This window comes from Mesoplodon densirostris, chromosome 2 (assembly GCF_025265405.1).
Source record: "Mesoplodon densirostris isolate mMesDen1 chromosome 2, mMesDen1 primary haplotype, whole genome shotgun sequence".
Taxonomy (NCBI): Eukaryota; Metazoa; Chordata; class Mammalia; order Artiodactyla; family Ziphiidae; genus Mesoplodon; species Mesoplodon densirostris.
The window spans coordinates 120,472,316-120,494,769 of record NC_082662.1 but is presented as its reverse complement, the minus strand read 5'-3'; the positions used below and the strand labels follow the sequence as shown (position 1 = coordinate 120,494,769).

The following is a 22,454-nucleotide window of genomic DNA, read 5'->3' as shown; positions in this document are numbered from 1 at the left end:
GGCCAGGATTCAACCCATGGTGGGACACTGAAATCACACAAGCCCTGCAGCGTGGCCAAAAAATAAGTAAATAAATGAAATAAAAATAAAAAGCCAGTGATATAATGGTGGCCTCATGCTAGACGGGCAACAGGCCTTTTGTTAAGTACGAAGATTGTCACAATTCTGAAAATGGACATATCAGATTTGTCATTTCATCCCATATAATTTAGAAAAAGTAAAATAGTAAAAAAAAAATATATATATATATATATATATATATATTATATATATGTTAAATGAATGGCACTAATTCAGAAGTGTTAGGGCAATAAACTAAGCGAAAAAGTCCCAAGAATGTGCTAAAATGTGGAACCTAGTAAGGGAACACCAGCTACCTAAAAAACACGACCATGATGTGTAGATGCCTCTCAACTGCCTACTAATTTCCTCCCTGAAGCAGTGGCAATCGACCACCACAAACTAAATCATTACCACCTCCAGTACCACTAGACTGGGAACCACCAGGACCACAGGAGCACCACAACTTGTAGACCTTGTTTTTGATGTAGATCACTCTCCCGAACCTTCTGCAGTTTTCTCCAGCGCTGACGCTGCCAGAACTCAACACAAACACCACCACCCTCACCCCTAACCCCCACCTCACCACACCTTTGCCCACCACCACCCCCTTTACAACAAACAACAGCATCAGCGCCCACACAACACCAGAACCAGAGGCCACCACCAGCAGCACCAAGACCACAAGCACCAGCAGCACCAGCACCTCACAAGGAAAGAAGGGGTGGGTGGTCAGAAGGGAGGGGCGTCACGGGGGAAGCAGTGGTGCTGGAGAGTCCAAACATAGGCGGGGCCATTTGCTCGTGGCCACAGCCGCGGCGGGGAGAGGCACTGCCCCGGCCACTGGTGTTTGGGGCTGAGGCAAACTTCCGAAAAGGAAGACACGGGACGTCGAAAGTCTCGAGTGGGCGCTCGCAACAATGCGGCTACCAGTTCTGTCGGGGGGAGGGAGAAGTTTGCCTCCAAGGGCTTGGGCTGGAGGTGCTAGGAGTGCCTTAGGTGTTGTCGGGTCCACAAGGCCGCAGAGCTAGCGTGGGCTAAAAGGGGGATGGGGACGGTAGTAGGCTGAGAGTAAGAAGACAAAAGCACAACTGGAAGGCACTAAAAGGCTCAGATAAGGCCGGAGGCATTTGTAAGGAAAAGGATTCGAACCCACGCTCCCCAGAGGAGACCACAAACTGAACGCAGCGGCTTACACCGCTGGGCCATCCTGACGGCGATGCTGGACCTGCGGGTGGCCACACGGCTGGCTGGGACACAACGCGACGCGAACACTGGTGCCCTTGACGGACGCGGTGCTCCGCGACAGGCGCGCGGCCGTGTGGCTGAGCGACGGAGCGGGCGCGGGGCGGCCAACGGGGAGAAAGGCGAGACGGCGCGCCTGGCTCCGCCTCGGTGGCGGATTCGCCCAACCCTGGCCGCGGACGGAGACGGGCCGCGTCGGGCCAGCCCCTGCCGCCGGCCCCCACCCGCGCCTCTACTCGCAGGCCAAGGCCAGGCGCACGCCCACGCCCTCCTCGCAGCCTTGCTTTCGGTCTCGGGCCCCCTCCTCCCGGCGCGATGCCCGCGTTGGAGGCAATAGGCAGCGCGCACTGGGAGTTTTCAGCGGCTCGCGGGGCCGGGTCCCCGTCGGGGTCGGGGGCTGCTGCTTTGGAGGACGCGGTTGGTGTGGCGTTGGGTCGGGTCGGGTCGGGCACGTGACGGGCGCCCGTGGTGGGCAGGGGGCCGGAGGGCAGGGGGAGGTGTCCGCAGACAGCCCGAGAGCGGCCCGGGGGCAGGGGCGGTGGCCGCCGTCCTCGTTAGTATAGTGGTGAGTATCCCCGCCTGTCACGCGGGAGACCGGGGTTCGATTCCCCGACGGGGAGGCAATACGCCCTCTTTTGGTGGCTGGCGCCGCTCTCTGTCCTGCCGCCTGGCTCCCAAGGGCCCTTCTTCTCCGCCCTCCGCCCTCCAGCGAGGCGCTGGACGCCAGCGCGTGCCCAGCCTGCACACCGTCGACCGCCTCCAGCCCTTCAGCCCTTCCTCCTCGCCGGGCGCTCAGTTGCCACGGCAGAGCGAGGGCCTCCTCTGGACCCCACAAGCTCTCGATGACATTGCGGCCCGCCCAAAGTGGCTGTCGCAGGAGGCTCCTTGCGTCGCGACGCAAGGCTGCACTTATGCACAGCGGCATAGGTGCACAGCGGCCGGGACGGGTGGGAGGCGGATGAGTGGCGTCCCCTGTCGGTGCGGGAAGTGGCCTGGCCCAGGCGCCCGGTGGAGAAGGGCTTTGGCGAGCCGGGGTCTGGAAGACGCGTACCCCCGGGGCGGGGGCGGGCCGCGGCGTGGAGCCCAGGGACCCGGAGCAGCAAGGCGGCGAGAGCGCCCCCCTGAGGCCGTCGGGCGGGTGTCCTAGGGCAGCTTCGTAGGGCCGGCGCGGGTGGGGCGCCGGGGGGCCTTGGTGGCGCCTGTGCCACCACAGAGCTGCCGGCCGTCGGGGCGTCGGGGCAGGGCTGCTCCAAGCGGCGGCTGCGGCTGAGGAGGAGGAGGAGAACGAGGAAGAGAAAGGGGAGCAGGAGGAGGAGGAGAAGGAGGAGGAGTCGTCAGAGAAGGAGTCGGAGGAGGAGGAGGAGGAGCAGGAGGAGGCGGCGACGAGAGCGCGCTCGGGCGAGCCCGGTGCCGGCGTCTCGGGGCGGCCCGGGCTGTGCAGCGTTGGTGGTATAGTGGTGAGCATAGCTGCCTTCCAAGCAGTTGACCCGGGTTCGATTCCCGGCCAACGCAGCGGGCTGACCTTTTGCCGGGCTCTGCGGGCGGCCGGCCGAGGGCCTGTGAGGGAGAGCTGGGAGCAGGGAGCTAGCTGGCCCAGGCGGCTCTTCTTGTGTGTGCGAGAAGCAGGCGCGCGGTGTTGTGAGGGTGCTGCAAGCAGGACGGACGGGAGGCCACGTGGGTTGCCAGGGGCGGCGCGTGGCTGGACTTGGAAAGGCCGGGTCTTGGCGCCAAGGTGGCGCCGAGCGGGTGCTATGGGTCGAGCAGGAGCAGCGGGTAGAGGCGGACGCTCCCTGGTGGTCTAGTGGTTAGGATTCGGCGCTCTCACCGCCGCGGCCCGGGTTCGATTCCCGGTCAGGGAAGCCCTTCTTCTTCCTCTCTACCTCCCACCGTCCACATCCCACTTTTAGGCCACCCGGTGCTCCGGGGCCTCGGCGCCGCGCCCCGACAACAGCCGCCCGGCGCCCTGCACCTCCAGCCCAGGCCCTGCCAGGCGACCTCCACCCTCCCTCCCCGGCCCAACCTTTTGGCCGCACTGGCGCGCGCCCACTCGAGGCCTTCGACGTCCCGCGTCTTCCTTTTCGGACGCTTGCCTCAGCCCCAAACACGAGTGGCCGGGGCAGCGCCTCTCCCCGCCGAGGCTGTGGCCACGAGCAAACGGCCCCGCCTGTGTTTGGACTCTCCAGCGGCACTGCTTCTCCCCACGGCGACAGCGGCGGCGGCGCCGACGGCGACGGCGGTGTCACACGCGGTGCCTTCTGACAGCGCCGGATCCCCCGTGGAAAGGAGCACCGGTGGGCAGACGGGTGCTTCGAACCACCGCAGCAGGCTTCCTGAACGCCCGCGCCGGCGCCTTGGGGGTGGCTGACAGTGTGGGATGAAGGTGTTTGTGGCCGTGGTCGGTGGCCACCCCACGCGGGTTAGGGAACGGAGCAGAACGACCCCATGGAGAGGGGGCGGCGGTGGGCCGCGTGCTGGGAGGTGCGAGGAAGGGCCTGTGGTGTGTGGCTGGAGCCCGGGCAGGAGCGGGAGGTGTTGGCCTGGCGGAAACCTGGCCCGGGAGAGCAGCTGGCCACTCAGGCAGGGGCTCAGCAGAAGCTTGGGGGTGATGGCGGCACCTGGCCCGGCACGTGTGTGCGGGTGGGCCTGGAGTAGGAGTGGGTCTGAGGAGCGCCGGCGGAAGTGAGACTTCCGGGCAGGACATGTGACAGTCGGGCCTGGGATACAAGGGGAAGGTGGCGGGGAGAGGGGTCCGAGCCTGCAGGCTGGGGGGAAGGGCGGGGTGTGTGAGTGGGCTGTGGGCCGAGGAAGATGGTGGGAGAGGACCCCTTCGCGGTGGGGTGGCGGGTGAGCGCCCCAGACCGGTGTGCTGTGCGGCGAGGTGGTCAGGCTAAGCAATGGGTTGGGACTGGGGACGGTGGGTAGGAGGCAGGCAGGAAGGAGAACAAGAGAAACGGAGCGCGCCACGGGGGCTAGGCGGGGTCCGAATGGGGTGGGGGCATTCTACTGCCCCAGAGACATACATCACCTCTCATCGGGAGAAGCCATCCAGTCTCAGGTGTGTGTAGCGGCGGGGGTGGGGGGAGGAGGGGTTGAGGTTGAAGGAGGCCAAAGGAGAGGTCCCGTCTGATCCCGCAATCCCACTCCTGGGTACGTACCCGGAAACGATGAAACAAGGGTTCAAAAAGGCACAAGCACCTCCGTGTTCACCGCGGCACTATTTGCACTAGCCAAGACATGCAAGAAAACCCAAGTGCCCATCGACGGGTGGCTAGTACAAGAGGAGGTGGTATATATGTACTATGCGGTATTACTCAGCCATTAATGAAAAAGAATGAAATATTGCCATTTGCTGCAACAAGAATGCTCCCAGAGAATATTACACTTAGTGAAGTAGGTCCGACAGAGAAGCACAAAGATAGGTGGACTCTCAAAAGTACTACCAATGAATGTATGTGCCAAAGAGAAACAGACTCACAGACCTAGGAAACACAGTGATGGTTACCCGAGGAGAAAAAGGAGGGGTGGAGGGATGAATTAGGAGCTCGATGAACAGACACACAGTACTTCATATCAAGGAGATAAGCAACAAGGATTTACAGAATAACACAGGGAATGATATTCAATATCCTGCACTAACCTATACTGGAAATCAATCTGAAAGAATATTAAACATGGAAAACAGTATCCCCTTGCTGTACACCTGAAGCTAACTCAATATTGGTAATCAACTCTTCTCCCTAAACCACAAGTACCACTAGTTGAAAGTAAGTAAGTAAATAAATAAATAAAAGCAACGAACAAAATAAATAGGAGAAACATGAGCCATCGGATGATCCAGCAATCCCCATCGTGGGTACACATCCGCCAAAGGGAAAAACCGTTGTTTGAAGAGATCCACGCACCCCCGTGTTTGTAGCAGCACTACGTGCCACAGCCAAGACAGAGGAGAAACCCATGTGCCCATCAACGGTTGGCTGACGGAAAAAGATGTGGTATATATGTACTGTGGAATATTCCTCAGCCATTTCCGAAAATGAAATATGGCCATTTGCCACAATGAGGATGGTCCTAGAGAATATTACACTTAGTGAAGTAAGTCTGACAGAGAAGCACAAAGATACGTGCAATCTAAATCTAAAACATAGTAGAAAAGAACGTATGTGCCAAAGAGAAACAGACTCACAGGCATAGAAAACACACTGATGGTTACCCGAGGAGAAAGGGAGGGGTGGAGACATAAGTTAGGAGCTGCGATGAACAGATACACCGTACTTCATATAAAAGACATACGCAACAAGGATTTCCAGTAGAACACAGGGGATGCTATTCAGTATCCTGTAGTAAGCTATAATGGAAAGCAATGTGAAACAACATTAGACATGGAAAACAGTATCCGCTTTGCTGTGCACCTGAAACGAACTCAATATTGTTAATCAACTTTTCTTCCAAAATTACAGCTACTAGTTCTTATAGGTAAGTAAGTAAATGGAAAGATAAATATCAAATGCATAAATAAAAACAACACACTAAAAAAAAATAGGTGAAATATGAGCTCTCACACGATCCAGCAATCCCCATCGTGGGTACACGTCGGCAGGGGAGAGAAACGGTCATTTGAAGAGATCCATGCACCCCCATGTTCACAGCAGCCCTACGGGCCACAGCCAAGACATGGACAAAACCCAAGTGCCCATCAACCGATGGCTGGCACAGGAAGACGTGGTATATATGTACCGTGGAATACTACTCAGCCATTCAAAAGAGTGAGATATTGCCATTTGCACCAATAAGGAGGGACCAAAGTATATTACACTTAGCGACGTGAGTCAGGCAGAGAAGCACAACGACATGTGGCACGTAAACCGTACTACAAACGAATGTATGTGCCAAAGAGAAACAGACTCACAGACATAGAAAAGACACTGTTCGTTAGCCAAGGGGAAAGCGTAGGGCGGGGAAAAATCCGGAGCTGCGATTAACAGAGAGGAAATACTATACATAAAGCACATAAGCAACAAGGATTTACTGTACAGCGCAGGGAACTGTATTCACATGTCGTGATAACGTATAATGAATGGAAAATAAGCCGGAAAAGGACATATAACGGAATCACTTTGCTGTACACCTGAAAGTAACACGCTGTTGTAAACCAACCACGCTGCTACGAAAAGGAGAAGACGACGAAGGGGGAACAAAGGAGGGCAACGGGACAGAGGCAAGGGCAGGATCCTTGACAACGTAGGATGTGGAAAGGATCGGGGGAAAAGTGGGGAGATTGGAGGTAGGAGGGTGGTGTTTGTGGGAGTAGGCTGGAGGCTGAGGCGGTGGTGCTGGCGGTGCTGTCCCGAGGGCTGATGCTGTTGGTGGGAGCAGAGGTTCAGGGGACGGGGTGGTGTTTGTCGTGCCGATGGTGGTGGGGGCAGTAGCGGTGGAGGAGCGGGCCGGTGTTGGAAACGTATTTCTGTTGAGGGTCCAAACGTGAATCTAGAGGGCAGTCTGCGATGACAGTGTGGACTTCTTTGGAACTCCTCGTGCACGTGAACGCTTTGGGGACTCTCCAGGAAAATGGGATGTATCACTCGCAGAGGTGGCAACTTCCTTGCTCCTGGTCGTGCAAACATAGTACGATTTTCGGAGTGGGGGCAGAGTGAGGCAGAGAGCTTGGACACGAGGCGAAAGGTGAAGAGGTTGGGCCGTGCGGGTGCCAGTGTGGGGTGCTCCTTCCAGTGAAAAGCGTGACACAAGCGGGGTCGGGGTGAGGAAGGGAAGAAGGCCAAGGAAGGGGTCTGGGCGCAAGAGTGGCTGAGCCCGCAAGGTGTCGGGTCCTGGAGGCCTGGCTCCCGGGTGTGTGTGGGGTGGGGGCGTCGGCGTGGGAAGGACAGGGGCCGGAAGGTGCGGTGGTGAGCGAGCCGTTGCAGGACCGGTGCCTTGAGTGTGGCAGCGGGGAAGCCCAGCTCCGCTTTGGGGCTGCGGGAACCAAAAGGGGGCGCTGCGGCTGCATGGGCCGGGAATCGAACCCGGGCCTCCCGCGTGGCAGGCGAGAATTCTACCACTGAACCACCCATGCACCTATGGCCGCCGGCGCCCGCCGCTGTCCCAGCGGCGCCCAACGCTGCCCCAGCGGCGCTCGCCGCCAACCGCCGGACCCTGGTCACTGCTCGCCCCGTGGGCACGTGCTCCATTTGAGCAGGAGACCGACGGGCCACCTGAATGAGAGGCTCCGGGCACGCTGGCGACCCCAGGGCGCGAGGCGGTCGGAAGCACCGAGGGACGGAGGGACGCAGGCGGGCTCGGCCCGTCCTGAGCTTTCTCTGCTGTCCGCGGCCGCCGCGAGACTGTCGGTGTGGCCAGAGGAAGCCAGGAGCCGAAGCGGCCTGGCCCGCGCCCGAAGCTGCGGCTGAGCACCGACGTTCCTCTCAGCCGCCGCCCGGCCCCGACGCACAGTCCCTCTGGCGGCTGGCTTTCTTGCTGGTGCGGGGCGTGCGAGGGCGGGCGGGGGCAGGGATCGGAGCTCGGGGCTGTGCAGGGACCGCGAGCGAGGGAGATGGACACCGGGCACCTCCGCTGCCGCCGCCGTCGCCGTCGCCGAACGGCGCTCAGGCCAAAAGACCAAAGGTGTCTGAGCCTCGCCTCTGCGCTCTGCCCCACCCCCACCTCCCGCGGGGTCCCGCTCTGCTGCGTTGGTTGTGAGGAGAAGCCCTTTGGCAGACGGCCTGCTTGTTCGCGGACAGCCCGGTGACGGACGGAGCGCGCCAGGGTGTGGTTGGGTCCGGCCGGAGCAGCGGCTTCCCCGACGGACTTGCACTGTGGCGCCGAGGTGGGTGGCTCGTGCTGGGGGCCGGACGTCTGTGGTGGGTGACAGGGCATCCAGGGCTTCCGCTCACTACTCACCTGAGCACCGTTCCCGGGAGCGACTCCTGCGCCAGGCCCCATGCAGGGAGGGCCCCCTGTGGGCTGGCCAGCAGGAGGCTGGGCTGCACGCGGCCCGGCAGGCAGGCAGGCAGGCAGGTGTGGTCCGGCCAGGGTCCCAAGGCGAAAAAGCACCGAGGGCCCGCACCACAGGCCGGCAACACGGTGTCGGCGGCGTGGAGGGAATGGAATGGGCAGGCGGGCCGTTGGGGCTGGCGGGAAGGACAGGATGTTGGAAAGAGGGAGAGCTGCTGGTGGCGGAAGTGCAAGAAAGGCTGTGAGAACGAGTCCGCTGTTCGCCAGGCAGAAGTCGGAGGGTGGGCGAGACGTGGAGGGCTTTCCACACGCGGCCGTTCTGCGTGTGGCGCTGGGGGCGGGGTGGAGCGGGGGAGGGGGAGGGGGAGGGGGAGGGACGAAGGCAGGCAGGCAGGCAGGCAGGCAGGCAGGAAGACCAGCAGCAGCAGCAGCCGCAAGCAGGTGAGGAAAGATGTGCTGCGAAGGACTGAAGGGTTTCCTGGTGTGGGTGCAGGTAGGAGGGGGCGTAGCAAGTGGCGGGGAGGGCGTTTGTCCGGAAAAGCCCGTCGCTGGAGGGTTCCTAGCGGGCCGTTTCTGCCGGGCCCGCGGCCATGGCTGAGAAGGTTCCGCGTCTGAGAGGCGTGGATGTCCGGGCCGGAGTTTGGAGAGGCCGCAAGAGTGCCAGGCGCGAACGGACTGGAAGGCAGTAAAGCGCTGCCATAGACAGGGCCGGGTGCGTTTGCCGGGCGGGCCAAAAGGCTGGCTTGTCAGGAGTGGGATTCGAACCCACGCCTCCAGGGGAGACTGCGACCTGAACGCAGCGCCTTAGACCGCTCGGCCATCCTGACGGCGGGCCTGGGCGTGCGCGTGGCCGCTCGGCTGGCTGGGACCCGACGCGACGCGACGCGAACGCCGGTGCCCTTGGCGGGACGCGGTGCTCCGCGCCAGGCGCGCGGCCGTGTGGCTGAGCGACGGAGCGGGCGCGCGGCGGCCGACGGGGAGCAAGGCCAGACGGCGCGCCTGGCTCCGCCGCGGTGGCGCCCTCGCCCACCCCTGGCCCCGGACGGAGCCGGGCCGCGTCGGGCCAGCCCCTGCCGCCGGCCCCCACCCGCGCCTCTCCTCGCCGGCCATGGCCAGGCGCGCGCCCACGCCCTCCTCGCAGCCTTGCTTTCGGTCTCAGGGCCCCCTCCTCCCGGCGCGATGCCCGCGTTGGAGGCAATAGGCAGCGCGCACTGGGAGTTTTCAGCGGCTCGCGGGGCCGGGTCCCCGTCGGGGTCGGGGGCTGCTGCTTTGGAGGACGCGGTTGGTGTGGCGTTGGGTCGGGTCGGGTCGGGTCGGGCACGTGCCGGGCGCCCGTGGTGGGCAGGGGGCCGGAGGGCAGGGGGAGGCGTCGGCAGGCAGCCCGAGAGCGGCCCGGGCGCGGGGGCGGTGGCCGCCGTCCTCGTTAGTATAGTGGTGAGTATCCCCGCCTGTCACGCGGGAGACCGGGGTTCGATTCCCCGACGGGGAGGCAACACGCCCTCTTTTGGTGGCTGGCGCCGCTCTCTGTCCTGCCGCCTGGCTCCCAAGGGCCCTTCTTCTCCGCCCTCCGCCCTCCAGCGAGGCGCTGGACGCCAGCGCGTGCCCAGCCTGCACACCGTCGACCGCCTCCAGCCCTTCAGCCCTTCCTCCTCGCCGGGCGCTCAGTTGCCACGGCAGAGCGAGGGCCTCCTCTGGACCCCACAAGCTCTCGATGACATTGCGGCCCGCCCAAAGTGGCTGTCGCAGGAGGCTCCTTGCGTCGCGACGCAAGGCTGCACTTATGCACAGCGGCATAGGTGCACAGCGGCCGGGACGGGTGGGAGGCGGATGAGTGGCGTCCCGCCTGGCCTGGCCCAGGCGCCCGGTGGAGAAGGGCTTTGGCGAGCCGGGGTCTGGAAGACGCGTACCCCCGGGGCGGGGGCGGGCCGCGGCGTGGAGCCCAGGGACCCGGAGCAGCAAGGCAGCGAGAGCGCCCCCCTGAGGCCGTCGGGCGGGTGTCCTAGGGCAGCTTCGTAGGGCCGGCGCGGGTGGGGCGCCGGGGGGCCTTGGTGGCGCCTGTGCCACCACAGAGCTGCCGGCCGTCGGGGCGTCGGGGCAGGGCTGCTCCAAGCGGCGGCTGCGGCTGAGGAGGAGGAGGAGAACGAGGAAGAGAAAGGGGAGCAGGAGGAGGAGGAGAAGGAGGAGGAGTCGTCAGAGAAGGAGTCGGAGGAGGAGGAGGAGGAGCAGGAGGAGGCGGCGACGAGAGCGCGCTCGGGCGAGCCCGGTGCCGGCGTCTCGGGGCGGCCCGGGCTGTGCAGCGTTGGTGGTATAGTGGTGAGCATAGCTGCCTTCCAAGCAGTTGACCCGGGTTCGATTCCCGGCCAACGCAGCGGGCTGACCTTTTGCCGGGCTCTGCGGGCGGCCGGCCGAGGGCCTGTGAGGGAGAGCTGGGAGCAGGGAGCTAGCTGGCCCAGGCGGCTCTTCTTGTGTGTGCGAGAAGCAGGCGCGCGGTGTTGTGAGGGTGCTGCAAGCAGGACGGACGGGAGGCCACGTGGGTTGCCAGGGGCGGCGCGTGGCTGGACTTGGAAAGGCCGGGTCTTGGCGCCAAGGTGGCGCCGAGCGGGTGCTATGGGTCGAGCAGGAGCAGCGGGTAGAGGCGGACGCTCCCTGGTGGTCTAGTGGTTAGGATTCGGCGCTCTCACCGCCGCGGCCCGGGTTCGATTCCCGGTCAGGGAAGCCCTTCTTCTTCCTCTCTACCTCCCACCGTCCACATCCCACTTTTAGGCCACCCGTGCTCCGGGGCCTCGGCGCCGCGCCCCGACAACAGCCGCCCGGCGCCCTGCACCTCCAGCCCAGGCCCTGCCAGGCGACCTCCACCCTCCCTCCCCGGCCCAACCTTTTGGCCGCACTGGCGCGCGCCCACTCGAGGCCTTCGACGTCCCGCGTCTTCCTTTTCGGACGCTTGCCTCAGCCCCAAACACGAGTGGCCGGGGCAGCGCCTCTCCCCGCCGAGGCTGTGGCCACGAGCAAACGGCCCCGCCTGTGTTTGGACTCTCCAGCGGCACTGCTTCTCCCCACGGCGACAGCGGCGGCGGCGCCGACGGCGACGGCGGTGTCACACGCGGTGCCTTCTGACAGCGCCGGATCCCCCGTGGAAAGGAGCACCGGTGGGCAGACGGGTGCTTCGAACCACCGCAGCAGGCTTCCTGAACGCCCGCGCCGGCGCCTTGGGGGTGGCTGACAGTGTGGGATGAAGGTGTTTGTGGCCGTGGTCGGTGGCCACCCCACGCGGGTTAGGGAACGGGGCAGAACGACCCCATGGAGAGGGGGCGGCGGTGGGCCGCGTGCTGGGAGGTGCGAGGAAGGGCCTGTGGTGTGTGGCTGGAGCCCGGGCAGGAGCGGGAGGTGTTGGCCTGGCGGAAACCTGGCCCGGGAGAGCAGCTGGCCACTCAGGCAGGGGCTCAGCAGAAGCTTGGGGGTGATGGCGGCACCTGGCCCGGCACGTGTGTGCGGGTGGGCCTGGAGTAGGAGTGGGTCTGAGGAGCGCCGGCGGAAGTGAGACTTCCGGGCAGGACATGTGACAGTCGGGCCTGGGATACAAGGGGAAGGTGGCGGGGAGAGGGGTCCGAGCCTGCAGGCTGGGGGGAAGGGCGGGGTGTGTGAGTGGGCTGTGGGCCGAGGAAGATGGTGGGAGAGGACCCCTTCGCGGTGGGGTGGCGGGTGAGCGCCCCAGACCGGTGTGCTGTGCGGCGAGGTGGTCAGGCTAAGCAATGGGTTGGGACTGGGGACGGTGGGTAGGAGGCAGGCAGGAAGGAGAACAAGAGAAACGGAGCGCGCCACGGGGGCTAGGCGGGGTCCGAATGGGGTGGGGGCATTCTACTGCCCCAGAGACATACATCACCTCTCATCGGGAGAAGCCATCCAGTCTCAGGTGTGTGTAGCGGCGGGGGTGGGGGGAGGAGGGGTTGAGGTTGAAGGAGGCCAAAGGAGAGGTCCCGTCTGATCCCGCAATCCCACTCCTGGGTACGTACCCGGAAACGATGAAACAAGGGTTCAAAAAGGCACAAGCACCTCCGTGTTCACCGCGGCACTATTTGCACTAGCCAAGACATGCAAGAAAACCCAAGTGCCCATCGACGGGTGGCTAGTACAAGAGGAGGTGGTATATATGTACTATGCGGTATTACTCAGCCATTAATGAAAAAGAATGAAATATTGCCATTTGCTGCAACAAGAATGCTCCCAGAGAATATTACACTTAGTGAAGTAGGTCCGACAGAGAAGCACAAAGATAGGTGGACTCTCAAAAGTACTACCAATGAATGTATGTGCCAAAGAGAAACAGACTCACAGACCTAGGAAACACAGTGATGGTTACCCGAGGAGAAAAAGGAGGGGTGGAGGGATGAATTAGGAGCTCGATGAACAGACACACAGTACTTCATATCAAGGAGATAAGCAACAAGGATTTACAGAATAACACAGGGAATGATATTCAATATCCTGCACTAACCTATACTGGAAATCAATCTGAAAGAATATTAAACATGGAAAACAGTATCCCCTTGCTGTACACCTGAAGCTAACTCAATATTGGTAATCAACTCTTCTCCCTAAACCACAAGTACCACTAGTTGAAAGTAAGTAAGTAAATAAATAAATAAAAGCAACGAACAAAATAAATAGGAGAAACATGAGCCATCGGATGATCCAGCAATCCCCATCGTGGGTACACATCCGCCAAAGGGAAAAACCGTTGTTTGAAGAGATCCACGCACCCCCGTGTTTGTAGCAGCACTACGTGCCACAGCCAAGACAGAGGAGAAACCCATGTGCCCATCAACGGTTGGCTGACGGAAAAAGATGTGGTATATATGTACTGTGGAATATTCCTCAGCCATTTCCGAAAATGAAATATGGCCATTTGCCACAATGAGGATGGTCCTAGAGAATATTACACTTAGTGAAGTAAGTCTGACAGAGAAGCACAAAGATACGTGCAATCTAAATCTAAAACATAGTAGAAAAGAACGTATGTGCCAAAGAGAAACAGACTCACAGGCATAGAAAACACACTGATGGTTACCCGAGGAGAAAGGGAGGGGTGGAGACATAAGTTAGGAGCTGCGATGAACAGATACACCGTACTTCATATAAAAGACATACGCAGGGCCTCCCTGGTGGCGCAGTGGTTGGGAGTCCGCCTGCCGATGCAGGGGACACGGGTTCGTGCCCCGATCCCGGAGGATCCCACATGCCGCGGAGCGGCTGGGCCCGCGAGCCATGGCCGCGGGGCCTGTGTGTCCGGAGCCTGTGCTCCGCAACGGGAGAGGCCACAGCAGTGAGAGGCCCGCGTACAGCAAAAAAAAAAAAAAAAAAAAAAAAAAAAAAAAAAAAAAAAAAAAAAAGACATACGCAACAAGGATTTCCAGTAGAACACAGGGGATGCTATTCAGTATCCTGTAGTAAGCTATAATGGAAAGCAATGTGAAACAACATTAGACATGGAAAACAGTATCCGCTTTGCTGTGCACCTGAAACGAACTCAATATTGTTAATCAACTTTTCTTCCAAAATTACAGCTACTAGTTCTTATAGGTAAGTAAGTAAATGGAAAGATAAATATCAAATGCATAAATAAAAACAACACACTAAAAAAAAATAGGTGAAATATGAGCTCTCACACGATCCAGCAATCCCCATCGTGGGTACACGTCGGCAGGGGAGAGAAACGGTCATTTGAAGAGATCCATGCACCCCCATGTTCACAGCAGCCCTACGGGCCACAGCCAAGACATGGACAAAACCCAAGTGCCCATCAACCGATGGCTGGCACAGGAAGACGTGGTATATATGTACCGTGGAATACTACTCAGCCATTCAAAAGAGTGAGATATTGCCATTTGCACCAATAAGGAGGGACCAAAGTATATTACACTTAGCGACGTGAGTCAGGCAGAGAAGCACAACGACATGTGGCACGTAAACCGTACTACAAACGAATGTATGTGCCAAAGAGAAACAGACTCACAGACATAGAAAAGACACTGTTCGTTAGCCAAGGGGAAAGCGTAGGGCGGGGAAAAATCCGGAGCTGCGATTAACAGAGAGGAAATACTATACATAAAGCACATAAGCAACAAGGATTTACTGTACAGCGCAGGGAACTGTATTCACATGTCGTGATAACGTATAATGAATGGAAAATAAGCCGGAAAAGGACATATAACGGAATCACTTTGCTGTACACCTGAAAGTAACACGCTGTTGTAAACCAACCACGCTGCTACGAAAAGGAGAAGACGACGAAGGGGGAACAAAGGAGGGCAACGGGACAGAGGCAAGGGCAGGATCCTTGACAACGTAGGATGTGGAAAGGATCGGGGGAAAAGTGGGGAGATTGGAGGTAGGAGGGTGGTGTTTGTGGGAGTAGGCTGGAGGCTGAGGCGGTGGTGCTGGCGGTGCTGTCCCGAGGGCTGATGCTGTTGGTGGGAGCAGAGGTTCAGGGGACGGGGTGGTGTTTGTCGTGCCGATGGTGGTGGGGGCAGTAGCGGTGGAGGAGCGGGCCGGTGTTGGAAACGTATTTCTGTTGAGGGTCCAAACGTGAATCTAGAGGGCAGTCTGCGATGACAGTGTGGACTTCTTTGGAACTCCTCGTGCACGTGAACGCTTTGGGGACTCTCCAGGAAAATGGGATGTATCACTCGCAGAGGTGGCAACTTCCTTGCTCCTGGTCGTGCAAACATAGTACGATTTTCGGAGTGGGGGCAGAGTGAGGCAGAGAGCTTGGACACGAGGCGAAAGGTGAAGAGGTTGGGCCGTGCGGGTGCCAGTGTGGGGTGCTCCTTCCAGTGAAAAGCGTGACACAAGCGGGGTCGGGGTGAGGAAGGGAAGAAGGCCAAGGAAGGGGTCTGGGCGCAAGAGTGGCTGAGCCCGCAAGGTGTCGGGTCCTGGAGGCCTGGCTCCCGGGTGTGTGTGGGGTGGGGGCGTCGGCGTGGGAAGGACAGGGGCCGGAAGGTGCGGTGGTGAGCGAGCCGTTGCAGGACCGGTGCCTTGAGTGTGGCAGCGGGGAAGCCCAGCTCCGCTTTGGGGCTGCGGGAACCAAAAGGGGGCGCTGCGGCTGCATGGGCCGGGAATCGAACCCGGGCCTCCCGCGTGGCAGGCGAGAATTCTACCACTGAACCACCCATGCACCTATGGCCGCCGGCGCCCGCCGCTGTCCCAGCGGCGCCCAACGCTGCCCCAGCGGCGCTCGCCGCCAACCGCCGGACCCTGGTCACTGCTCGCCCCGTGGGCACGTGCTCCATTTGAGCAGGAGACCGACGGGCCACCTGAATGAGAGGCTCCGGGCACGCTGGCGACCCCAGGGCGCGAGGCGGTCGGAAGCACCGAGGGACGGAGGGACGCAGGCGGGCTCGGCCCGTCCTGAGCTTTCTCTGCTGTCCGCGGCCGCCGCGAGACTGTCGGTGTGGCCAGAGGAAGCCAGGAGCCGAAGCGGCCTGGCCCGCGCCCGAAGCTGCGGCTGAGCACCGACGTTCCTCTCAGCCGCCGCCCGGCCCCGACGCACAGTCCCTCTGGCGGCTGGCTTTCTTGCTGGTGCGGGGCGTGCGAGGGCGGGCGGGGGCAGGGATCGGAGCTCGGGGCTGTGCAGGGACCGCGAGCGAGGGAGATGGACACCGGGCACCTCCGCTGCCGCCGCCGTCGCCGTCGCCGAACGGCGCTCAGGCCAAAAGACCAAAGGTGTCTGAGCCTCGCCTCTGCGCTCTGCCCCACCCCCACCTCCCGCGGGGTCCCGCTCTGCTGCGTTGGTTGTGAGGAGAAGCCCTTTGGCAGACGGCCTGCTTGTTCGCGGACAGCCCGGTGACGGACGGAGCGCGCCAGGGTGTGGTTGGGTCCGGCCGGAGCAGCGGCTTCCCCGACGGACTTGCACTGTGGCGCCGAGGTGGGTGGCTCGTGCTGGGGGCCGGACGTCTGTGGTGGGTGACAGGGCATCCAGGGCTTCCGCTCACTACTCACCTGAGCACCGTTCCCGGGAGCGACTCCTGCGCCAGGCCCCATGCAGGGAGGGCCCCCTGTGGGCTGGCCAGCAGGAGGCTGGGCTGCACGCGGCCCGGCAGGCAGGCAGGCAGGCAGGCAGGCAGGCAGGTGTGGTCCGGCCAGGGTCCCAAGGCGAAAAAGCACCGAGGGCCCGCACCACAGGCCGGCAACACGGTGTCGGCGGCGTGGAGGGAATGGAATGGGCAGGCGGGCCGTTGGGGCTGGCGGGAAGGACAGGATGTTGGAAAGAGGGAGAGCTGCTGGTGGCGGAAGTGCAAGAAAGGCTGTGAGAACGAGTCCGCTGTTCGCCAGGCAGAAGTCGGAGGGTGGGCGAGACGTGGAGGGCTTTCCACACGCGGCCGTTCTGCGTGTGGCGCTGGGGGCGGGGTGGAGCGGGGGAGGGGGAGGGGAGGGGGAGGGACGAAGGCAGGCAGGCAGGCAGGCAGGCAGGCAGGAAGACCAGCAGCAGCAGCAGCCGCAAGCAGGTGAGGAAAGATGTGCTGCGAAGGACTGAAGGGTTTCCTGGTGTGGGTGCAGGTAGGAGGGGGCGTAGCAAGTGGCGGGGAGGGCGTTTGTCCGGAAAAGCCCGTCGCTGGAGGGTTCCTAGCGGGCCGTTTCTGCCGGGCCCGCGGCCATGGCTGAGAAGGTTCCGCATCTGAGAGACGTGGATGTCCGGGCCGGAGTTTGGAGAGGCCGCAAGAGTGCCAGGCGCGAACGGACTGGAAGGCAGTAAAGCGCTGCCATAGACAGGGCCGGGTGCGTTTGCCGGGCGGGCCAAAAGGCTGGCTTGTCAGGAGTGGGATTCGAACCCACGCCTCCAGGGGAGACTGCGACCTGAACGCAGCGCCTTAGACCGCTCGGCCATCCTGACGGCGGGCCTGGGCGTGCGCGTGGCCGCTCGGCTGGCTGGGACCCGACGCGACGCGACGCGAACGCCGGTGCCCTTGGCGGGACGCGGTGCTCCGCGCCAGGCGCGCGGCCGTGTGGCTGAGCGACGGAGCGGGCGCGCGGCGGCCGACGGGGAGCAAGGCCAGACGGCGCGCCTGGCTCCGCCGCGGTGGCGCCCTCGCCCACCCCTGGCCCCGGACGGAGCCGGGCCGCGTCGGGCCAGCCCCTGCCGCCGGCCCCCACCCGCGCCTCTCCTCGCCGGCCATGGCCAGGCGCGCGCCCACGCCCTCCTCGCAGCCTTGCTTTCGGTCTCAGGGCCCCCTCCTCCCGGCGCGATGCCCGCGTTGGAGGCAATAGGCAGCGCGCACTGGGAGTTTTCAGCGGCTCGCGGGGCCGGGTCCCCGTCGGGGTCGGGGGCTGCTGCTTTGGAGGACGCGGTTGGTGTGGCGTTGGGTCGGGTCGGGTCGGGTCGGGCACGTGCCGGGCGCCCGTGGTGGGCAGGGGGCCGGAGGGCAGGGGGAGGCGTCGGCAGGCAGCCCGAGAGCGGCCCGGGCGCGGGGGCGGTGGCCGCCGTCCTCGTTAGTATAGTGGTGAGTATCCCCGCCTGTCACGCGGGAGACCGGGGTTCGATTCCCCGACGGGGAGGCAACACGCCCTCTTTTGGTGGCTGGCGCCGCTCTCTGTCCTGCCGCCTGGCTCCCAAGGGCCCTTCTTCTCCGCCCTCCGCCCTCCAGCGAGGCGCTGGACGCCAGCGCGTGCCCAGCCTGCACACCGTCGACCGCCTCCAGCCCTTCAGCCCTTCCTCCTCGCCGGGCGCTCAGTTGCCACGGCAGAGCGAGGGCCTCCTCTGGACCCCACAAGCTCTCGATGACATTGCGGCCCGCCCAAAGTGGCTGTCGCAGGAGGCTCCTTGCGTCGCGACGCAAGGCTGCACTTATGCACAGCGGCATAGGTGCACAGCGGCCGGGACGGGTGGGAGGCGGATGAGTGGCGTCCCGCCTGGCCTGGCCCAGGCGCCCGGTGGAGAAGGGCTTTGGCGAGCCGGGGTCTGGAAGACGCGTACCCCCGGGGCGGGGGCGGGCCGCGGCGTGGAGCCCAGGGACCCGGAGCAGCAAGGCAGCGAGAGCGCCCCCCTGAGGCCGTCGGGCGGGTGTCCTAGGGCAGCTTCGTAGGGCCGGCGCGGGTGGGGCGCCGGGGGGCCTTGGTGGCGCCTGTGCCACCACAGAGCTGCCGGCCGTCGGGGCGTCGGGGCAGGGCTGCTCCAAGCGGCGGCTGCGGCTGAGGAGGAGGAGGAGAACGAGGAAGAGAAAGGGGAGCAGGAGGAGGAGGAGAAGGAGGAGGAGTCGTCAGAGAAGGAGTCGGAGGAGGAGGAGGAGGAGCAGGAGGAGGCGGCGACGAGAGCGCGCTCGGGCGAGCCCGGTGCCGGCGTCTCGGGGCGGCCCGGGCTGTGCAGCGTTGGTGGTATAGTGGTGAGCATAGCTGCCTTCCAAGCAGTTGACCCGGGTTCGATTCCCGGCCAACGCAGCGGGCTGACCTTTTGCCGGGCTCTGCGGGCGGCCGGCCGAGGGCCTGTGAGGGAGAGCTGGGAGCAGGGAGCTAGCTGGCCCAGGCGGCTCTTCTTGTGTGTGCGAGAAGCAGGCGCGCGGTGTTGTGAGGGTGCTGCAAGCAGGACGGACGGGAGGCCACGTGGGTTGCCAGGGGCGGCGCGTGGCTGGACTTGGAAAGGCCGGGTCTTGGCGCCAAGGTGGCGCCGAGCGGGTGCTATGGGTCGAGCAGGAGCAGCGGGTAGAGGCGGACGCTCCCTGGTGGTCTAGTGGTTAGGATTCGGCGCTCTCACCGCCGCGGCCCGGGTTCGATTCCCGGTCAGGGAAGCCCTTCTTCTTCCTCTCTACCTCCCACCGTCCACATCCCACTTTTAGGCCACCCGTGCTCCGGGGCCTCGGCGCCGCGCCCCGACAACAGCCGCCCGGCGCCCTGCACCTCCAGCCCAGGCCCTGCCAGGCGACCTCCACCCTCCCTCCCCGGCCCAACCTTTTGGCCGCACTGGCGCGCGCCCACTCGAGGCCTTCGACGTCCCGCGTCTTCCTTTTCGGACGCTTGCCTCAGCCCCAAACACGAGTGGCCGGGGCAGCGCCTCTCCCCGCCGAGGCTGTGGCCACGAGCAAACGGCCCCGCCTGTGTTTGGACTCTCCAGCGGCACTGCTTCTCCCCACGGCGACAGCGGCGGCGGCGCCGACGGCGACGGCGGTGTCACACGCGGTGCCTTCTGACAGCGCCGGATCCCCCGTGGAAAGGAGCACCGGTGGGCAGACGGGTGCTTCGAACCACCGCAGCAGGCTTCCTGAACGCCCGCGCCGGCGCCTTGGGGGTGGCTGACAGTGTGGGATGAAGGTGTTTGTGGCCGTGGTCGGTGGCCACCCCACGCGGGTTAGGGAACGGAGCAGAACGACCCCATGGAGAGGGGGCGGCGGTGGGCCGCGTGCTGGGAGGTGCGAGGAAGGGCCTGTGGTGTGTGGCTGGAGCCCGGGCAGGAGCGGGAGGTGTTGGCCTGGCGGAAACCTGGCCCGGGAGAGCAGCTGGCCACTCAGGCAGGGGCTCAGCAGAAGCTTGGGGGTGATGGCGGCACCTGGCCCGGCACGTGTGTGCGGGTGGGCCTGGAGTAGGAGTGGGTCTGAGGAGCGCCGGCGGAAGTGAGACTTCCGGGCAGGACATGTGACAGTCGGGCCTGGGATACAAGGGGAAGGTGGCGGGGAGAGGGGTCCGAGCCTGCAGGCTGGGGGGAAGGGCGGGGTGTGTGAGTGGGCTGTGGGCCGAGGAAGATGGTGGGAGAGGACCCCTTCGCGGTGGGGTGGCGGGTGAGCGCCCCAGACCGGTGTGCTGTGCGGCGAGGTGGTCAGGCTAAGCAATGGGTTGGGACTGGGGACGGTGGGTAGGAGGCAGGCAGGAAGGAGAACAAGAGAAACGGAGCGCGCCACGGGGGCTAGGCGGGGTCCGAATGGGGTGGGGGCATTCTACTGCCCCAGAGACATACATCACCTCTCATCGGGAGAAGCCATCCAGTCTCAGGTGTGTGTAGCGGCGGGGGTGGGGGGAGGAGGGGTTGAGGTTGAAGGAGGCCAAAGGAGAGGTCCCGTCTGATCCCGCAATCCCACTCCTGGGTACGTACCCGGAAACGATGAAACAAGGGTTCAAAAAGGCACAAGCACCTCCGTGTTCACCGCGGCACTATTTGCACTAGCCAAGACATGCAAGAAAACCCAAGTGCCCATCGACGGGTGGCTAGTACAAGAGGAGGTGGTATATATGTACTATGCGGTATTACTCAGCCATTAATGAAAAAGAATGAAATATTGCCATTTGCTGCAACAAGAATGCTCCCAGAGAATATTACACTTAGTGAAGTAGGTCCGACAGAGAAGCACAAAGATAGGTGGACTCTCAAAAGTACTACCAATGAATGTATGTGCCAAAGAGAAACAGACTCACAGACCTAGGAAACACAGTGATGGTTACCCGAGGAGAAAAAGGAGGGGTGGAGGGATGAATTAGGAGCTCGATGAACAGACACACAGTACTTCATATCAAGGAGATAAGCAACAAGGATTTACAGAATAACACAGGGAATGATATTCAATATCCTGCACTAACCTATACTGGAAATCAATCTGAAAGAATATTAAACATGGAAAACAGTATCCCCTTGCTGTACACCTGAAGCTAACTCAATATTGGTAATCAACTCTTCTCCCTAAACCACAAGTACCACTAGTTGAAAGTAAGTAAGTAAATAAATAAATAAAAGCAACGAACAAAATAAATAGGAGAAACATGAGCCATCGGATGATCCAGCAATCCCCATCGTGGGTACACATCCGCCAAAGGGAAAAACCGTTGTTTGAAGAGATCCACGCACCCCCGTGTTTGTAGCAGCACTACGTGCCACAGCCAAGACAGAGGAGAAACCCATGTGCCCATCAACGGTTGGCTGACGGAAAAAGATGTGGTATATATGTACTGTGGAATATTCCTCAGCCATTTCCGAAAATGAAATATGGCCATTTGCCACAATGAGGATGGTCCTAGAGAATATTACACTTAGTGAAGTAAGTCTGACAGAGAAGCACAAAGATACGTGCAATCTAAATCTAAAACATAGTAGAAAAGAACGTATGTGCCAAAGAGAAACAGACTCACAGGCATAGAAAACACACTGATGGTTACCCGAGGAGAAAGGGAGGGGTGGAGACATAAGTTAGGAGCTGCGATGAACAGATACACCGTACTTCATATAAAAGACATACGCAACAAGGATTTCCAGTAGAACACAGGGGATGCTATTCAGTATCCTGTAGTAAGCTATAATGGAAAGCAATGTGAAACAACATTAGACATGGAAAACAGTATCCGCTTTGCTGTGCACCTGAAACGAACTCAATATTGTTAATCAACTTTTCTTCCAAAATTACAGCTACTAGTTCTTATAGGTAAGTAAGTAAATGGAAAGATAAATATCAAATGCATAAATAAAAACAACACACTAAAAAAAAATAGGTGAAATATGAGCTCTCACACGATCCAGCAATCCCCATCGTGGGTACACGTCGGCAGGGGAGAGAAACGGTCATTTGAAGAGATCCATGCACCCCCATGTTCACAGCAGCCCTACGGGCCACAGCCAAGACATGGACAAAACCCAAGTGCCCATCAACCGATGGCTGGCACAGGAAGACGTGGTATATATGTACCGTGGAATACTACTCAGCCATTCAAAAGAGTGAGATATTGCCATTTGCACCAATAAGGAGGGACCAAAGTATATTACACTTAGCGACGTGAGTCAGGCAGAGAAGCACAACGACATGTGGCACGTAAACCGTACTACAAACGAATGTATGTGCCAAAGAGAAACAGACTCACAGACATAGAAAAGACACTGTTCGTTAGCCAAGGGGAAAGCGTAGGGCGGGGAAAAATCCGGAGCTGCGATTAACAGAGAGGAAATACTATACATAAAGCACATAAGCAACAAGGATTTACTGTACAGCGCAGGGAACTGTATTCACATGTCGTGATAACGTATAATGAATGGAAAATAAGCCGGAAAAGGACATATAACGGAATCACTTTGCTGTACACCTGAAAGTAACACGCTGTTGTAAACCAACCACGCTGCTACGAAAAGGAGAAGACGACGAAGGGGGAACAAAGGAGGGCAACGGGACAGAGGCAAGGGCAGGATCCTTGACAACGTAGGATGTGGAAAGGATCGGGGGAAAAGTGGGGAGATTGGAGGTAGGAGG

The 22,454-nt window shown here is 61.2% G+C and overlaps 13 non-coding genes across 13 annotated transcripts; 9 read left to right on the top strand and 4 right to left on the bottom strand.

The window, feature by feature from the left end:
• Positions 1-1,853: 1,853 nt before the first annotated feature.
• TRNAD-GUC (transfer RNA aspartic acid (anticodon GUC)) lies at positions 1,854-1,925 on the top strand. The gene has a single exon. It is a non-coding gene; the product is annotated as a tRNA-Asp (tRNA).
• An 820-nt stretch (positions 1,926-2,745) lies between these two features.
• Positions 2,746-2,817, top strand: TRNAG-UCC (transfer RNA glycine (anticodon UCC)). The gene has a single exon. It is a non-coding gene; the product is annotated as a tRNA-Gly (tRNA).
• A 275-nt stretch (positions 2,818-3,092) lies between these two features.
• Positions 3,093-3,164, top strand: TRNAE-CUC (transfer RNA glutamic acid (anticodon CUC)). Its single transcript has one exon. It is a non-coding gene; the product is annotated as a tRNA-Glu (tRNA).
• A 4,137-nt stretch (positions 3,165-7,301) lies between these two features.
• TRNAG-GCC (transfer RNA glycine (anticodon GCC)) lies at positions 7,302-7,372 on the bottom strand. Its single transcript has one exon. It is a non-coding gene; the product is annotated as a tRNA-Gly (tRNA).
• A 1,622-nt stretch (positions 7,373-8,994) lies between these two features.
• On the bottom strand, positions 8,995-9,077 carry TRNAL-CAG (transfer RNA leucine (anticodon CAG)). The gene has a single exon. It is a non-coding gene; the product is annotated as a tRNA-Leu (tRNA).
• Positions 9,078-9,667: 590 nt separating this feature from the next.
• On the top strand, positions 9,668-9,739 carry TRNAD-GUC (transfer RNA aspartic acid (anticodon GUC)). The gene has a single exon. It is a non-coding gene; the product is annotated as a tRNA-Asp (tRNA).
• An 807-nt stretch (positions 9,740-10,546) lies between these two features.
• TRNAG-UCC (transfer RNA glycine (anticodon UCC)) lies at positions 10,547-10,618 on the top strand. The gene has a single exon. It is a non-coding gene; the product is annotated as a tRNA-Gly (tRNA).
• Positions 10,619-10,893: 275 nt separating this feature from the next.
• TRNAE-CUC (transfer RNA glutamic acid (anticodon CUC)) lies at positions 10,894-10,965 on the top strand. Its single transcript has one exon. It is a non-coding gene; the product is annotated as a tRNA-Glu (tRNA).
• A 4,385-nt stretch (positions 10,966-15,350) lies between these two features.
• Positions 15,351-15,421, bottom strand: TRNAG-GCC (transfer RNA glycine (anticodon GCC)). Its single transcript has one exon. It is a non-coding gene; the product is annotated as a tRNA-Gly (tRNA).
• A 1,633-nt stretch (positions 15,422-17,054) lies between these two features.
• TRNAL-CAG (transfer RNA leucine (anticodon CAG)) lies at positions 17,055-17,137 on the bottom strand. Its single transcript has one exon. It is a non-coding gene; the product is annotated as a tRNA-Leu (tRNA).
• Positions 17,138-17,727: 590 nt separating this feature from the next.
• TRNAD-GUC (transfer RNA aspartic acid (anticodon GUC)) lies at positions 17,728-17,799 on the top strand. The gene has a single exon. It is a non-coding gene; the product is annotated as a tRNA-Asp (tRNA).
• An 807-nt stretch (positions 17,800-18,606) lies between these two features.
• TRNAG-UCC (transfer RNA glycine (anticodon UCC)) lies at positions 18,607-18,678 on the top strand. Its single transcript has one exon. It is a non-coding gene; the product is annotated as a tRNA-Gly (tRNA).
• A 275-nt stretch (positions 18,679-18,953) lies between these two features.
• On the top strand, positions 18,954-19,025 carry TRNAE-CUC (transfer RNA glutamic acid (anticodon CUC)). The gene has a single exon. It is a non-coding gene; the product is annotated as a tRNA-Glu (tRNA).
• Positions 19,026-22,454: the final 3,429 nt, after the last annotated feature.